The following is a 4,928-nucleotide window of genomic DNA, read 5'->3' on the forward strand; positions in this document are numbered from 1 at the left end:
AGGGGACAAAGGGACACTTGGAGTGATGAGGCGGGTGGCGACTAATTATTTTCTGTATATTTGAGTCAGGACCTCGGATAAGATAAGGACCTGAAGTGTCTGGGATGTCTGAAGAGACAGAGGGCGAGTGCCTGGAGCAGGGCAGGAAAAGGGACAGCTATTGGGTGGGGTGGCAGTTCTGTGAAGCTATCGCTGCACTACAAACACACATAACAGAATATTAAATGCTATTTACAGTTTATTAACAGATATACATAGCAGTGTAAATAGTGGCAGAAAATCCTGAAAAACTGCCATACTTTCTGTGCTTTGGATGGTTCTGGATTACTGAGTGGATGACTGGAACAGCCTCTCAGCAGAATACAACAACCAAAATGAAACATGCACAGGGTAGATATTTTTCATCTGTCTGTTCTCAAGATCCATCTTCCTCTGAACGATCAGTACTGTTTGATGATCCAAAAGTGCAGCAGCAGCTGTACATCATCATCATGGTGTTCTTCAGACCAAGCAGGAGTCTGGATGTCAGGGTGGGTGACGAGTCACCGGTTTGAGAAGACGGGGAAGTTGTCAGTAGTTCTGCCTGTGAAGACTTGCTTGAAGATTCACTGCTGTCTGAGCTCGTTGAGCCTTCTGTAGGGAGATTTTGAAGATGTTCCTCCAGAGGGGTAGGCTGCTGAGATATAACAGGTTTACCTCTGGATGATATATGCCTAAATTCCTTCCCACTCTGCTGGGAAAGTTTTCGTTGGCAGAGGGTCTCCAGTCTCTCCCGTAGGCGTTCATTGTTGGGGTTGAGTGGTTCTCTGATGATGGAACAAGTTGCTGGAGGGGAAGGCATTTCAACGAGCAGTACAGTTGCCTTTAACCCCTTAACGACCTTTGCCGGTTCAGGACCGTCACGGAAAAACGGTCACTTAACGACCTTTGACGGTCCTGAACGTCAAAAAATTAAATAAGCTTAGAAAGTGATCAACGATCACTTTCTTCGCTTAAACGGCATTGCTGTAATGCCTCGATGTCGAGGCATTCAGTAACGCCGAGATCGGCATTGGGGGCCATGTCTGGCCCCTCCCCGGGGCGTCAACATCCGCCATACATTGTATGGCGGCGGACGCCCGTTTTAAAAGTGTTTAGGAGGCGATCAACGATCACCTCCTAAAGTTAAAAAAAACACCAAACACTTACCTCTGGATGGATCAAGTACCAGCAAAATGTGTAAAAAAAATATATAAAAAAAGTATTAAAAAAAAATAAAATAAAAAAATAAAGTTTATTATTTTGAGCAAGTGCTAAAATTTCTCAAAAATCTCAACAAAGAGTTAAAATAAAAGCACTTCAAATACCCAAGGGGTGTCTAATATAAAAAAAAAAAAAAAAAGGCTGATGGGGTAAATTGGAGTGGCCAAGCTCAAAGATAGGGCATAGGTACAGACTGACCAAAATGGAGAAAAAAAGCGCACATTGGGGTGTTGTTTGACACTGACATATACCAGAACCTGTATATCTATAACTAAAGTACAATTTGTGTGAAAAAATAAAAAAAATTACTATTACAAAGTTTGACAAAGTGTGGTTGTATAACTGTTGCATGGAAAGGGTTAAAATAACAGCATTTAAAATACCCTGGGGTGTCTAGTTTTCAAAAATATATGGTTTGGCAGGGTTAAATAAGTTAATATATGGTTTGGCAGAGTTAACCGACTTCAAAGATGTTCCAAAGAGGAGATGGAGGCAGACTGACCAGATTTGTTAAAAAAGGTTTGGAAATCATAAAACGCTGCTTGTACTTATTGTCCTATAACTTACAAAAAACAGCAAAAAAAACATAAAAACATTGGGTATTTCTAAACTCAGGACAAGTAGTAGAATCTATTTAGCTAGTTTTTTTACTTGCTTTTTTAGGTGAGTAAAAGATTTTTCAAATAAAAGTCATAAAATGTGTGTTTTTTTCAATTTTTCACCATGTTTTTTTTATTTTTATTTTATAGTAAATAAGATGATATGATCAAAATAATGGTATCTGAAGAAAGCCCATCTTGTCCTGAAAAAACCCAATATATAACTTATGTGGGTATACTAAATGGGTGAGGAGAAAATTACAGCTGAACACAAGCACCACAAAAGTATTAAAACAGCCTCGGTCCCACAGGGTACAAAAAGAAAAAATGAGCCCGGTCCTTAAGGGGTTAAAGAGTTCTGGACCAGAAGCGGCAGACTCGAGTGAATCAGCTTCTCCTGCCTTTTCAGATATTTCCTCGCCTCGGGATCCAAGAATGGGGTTGGGGTTGGACGGAACCTCACAAGTATTGGCTTTAGCTGTTCAGGAGCTTCAGCTACTTCCTGTAAGAACGCTGGGATATTTCCCTCCACGTCTCTGTTTGTCATCTCTGACATAATGTTGTCTTTGGCTTCTACTTCACCAAGGTGAGTAAAATCGTCGCTGACGCTTTGTACGTCGTGTGATACACGGGCAACTCTGTAAACAAAGATACAATCAATGAATTCAGGGTTTTGGTTCTCCATAGACAATAATGTTACACAGGGGCATGGCTGATCTACCGGCAGTTCTATAAATATAGAGGCTCACAAATATCAAAATTTGAATTTCTTGCCCAAAAAGCAGCTGCCTTGGAAGTGAGATTCAGCAGTCAAAAGAAAATACAAAGAAAGGGGAGGTATGTACAAATAAAAGGTGAGAGGAGCCGGCACATTTTTCTCTTGCTCTATGACCTTAAACCTTCATTGACTCCCCAGCCTTAAGTTCAGGGTGATGTGACTTACCTGTGAGTATCCATGTGTCTGTCTTACTCTCAGAATGTTGTGTTTATAAAGTCTGTGCCCCATTGTGACATCATGGCTTCACATGTCATTGTGACATCACCACTAGGCACAGACAGAATCTTCACCACTTTGTGATATCATCACCTATAGCTTAAAATGGAAGTCTGATGGAATTGTGTTTTCTTTAATCATAATTATAAATGTCACCCCCATTAATGTGTTATATTATTACACAAACAAGGGGGTTTCTTTCATGTGGATCCAATAAAGTACATAAAGGTCTCTTCTTTAAATGATCTTTATTATATCTACAGCTTGCTGTTACCAATAAATATATATTTCTATAGGCTTTCTATATACACACATATATACATACACAGGTGTATATATATTGTGACAGGGTGAAAGACGGCATCTATGTAAGCAGGAGATTAGAAAGAGCAGTTTATCCCAGTGACTAATGCGTTACCTGCTGGTCCTATTAACACAGGTGCCCCAGGTTTAACGCTGCACTGTGAGATAAATGCAGGGTGGAGGAAACGGCCTCTCTCTCTGACTGAGAACAGCCCACTATTTTCTCTGTCTTGGAAGGAACAGGAGGTGTACCTGAGTTCCAGTGTCCTGGCTGGTACCCCGGCCAAACCATTTTTTTTTAGTGGAGGGGGGACCCCATTGTATTGTTAATCACTTTAATGACCCTATTGCCCCTGGGAGTCCAAATTAACCAGATTAAGGGGGCGGTTCTGTAGCCGTTGTAATCCAATACCTGATTGTTTATGTTAATGTTCACTTTGCTGTCTATATCTAGCCATGTGTGTAAAAAATAAAGTGTTCTTCATTTTTATATACCCTACACTGCTAGTGACTGGGGAATCTGGGAAGGGAGTGTTGTCCAAGGCTAAGGGAGCACAAGTCAGCGGAGGTAGTCGGTCGTACTAGCCAGCTCTGTGACATTACTGACATGGAACGACAACATATTTTCACAGGAATACAAATATAATAAATATGCCAGAATTATATAAAACTTTAACAGAATACATTAACCTTTATTGAAAAGCAACATACTCTGCAGCACTGTATATAGTATTTCAGTGTAATTTGTCATCCATTATGGAGTGGTCGAACAATACTACTACTCTGATCTACATCACATATAAATGAAATTAATTTTATTTATATATATATATAATACACATTATGAGGCCAGGAAGCTGTGGGAGGAGGGGACCCTGAGTGGAAGTCCGGAAGCTGTGGGAGGGGGGCCTCCGAGTGGCATTCTGGAATCCTTGGGAGGGGGCCCCCAAATGGCAGTCTGGAATCCTTGGGAGGGGGGCCCCCGAGTGGCACTCCGGAAGCTGTGGGAGGGGGGCCCCCCGAGTGGCAGTCTGGAAGCTGTGGAAGGGGGCCCCCAAGTGGCCCTTTGGAGGGGGGCCCCAAGTGGCCATCATGAAGCTGTGGGATGGGGCCCCTCAGGGGAAGTCCAGAAGCTGTGGGAGGGGGGCCCTGAGTGGCAGTCTGGAAGCTGTGGGAGTGGGCCCCCCGAGTGGCCGTTTGGAGGAGGGCCCCCGAGTGGCCATCAAGAAGCTGTGGTCAGGGGTCCCTGAGTGGCCGTTTGCAGGGGGCCCCCCGAGCGGCCATCAGGAAGCTGTGGGAGGGGGCCCCTGAGGGGAAGTCTGGAAGCTGTAGGAGGGGAGCCCCGAGTGGCCGTTTAGAGAGGGGCCCCGAGTGGCAGTTTGGAGGGGGGCCCCCGAGTGGCCATCTGGAGGGGGGCCCCCGTGTGGCCGTCTGGAGGGGCCCCACGAGTGGCAGTCTGGAAGCTGTGGGAGGGGGCCCCCTGAGTGGCCATTTGGAGAGAGGCCCCTGAGTGGCAGTCCGGAAGCTGTGGGAGGAGGCCCCAGAGTGGCCGATTGAAGGGGGCCCCGAGTGGCCGTCTGTAGGGGGGGCCCCCGAGTGGCCATCAGGAAGCTGTGGGAGAGTGGCCCCCTGTTACGGTCAGGTAGACGAGGGATCCAACAATGCAGGTAAGCACAGCGAAAGAAAGTCCAGAACACAGTCCGAGGTCGAGGGCAACAGCAAGCAGCAAGGTCAAAAACAATCCGAGGTCAGGGCAGGTAGATCAGGTGCAAAAACCGTAAACAGGTCCG

This window comes from Sceloporus occidentalis, unplaced genomic scaffold, assembly GCF_023333645.1.
Source record: "Sceloporus occidentalis isolate IW3139 unplaced genomic scaffold, rSceOcc1.0.p SCAF_161, whole genome shotgun sequence".
Classification (NCBI taxonomy): Eukaryota; Metazoa; Chordata; class Lepidosauria; order Squamata; family Phrynosomatidae; genus Sceloporus; species Sceloporus occidentalis.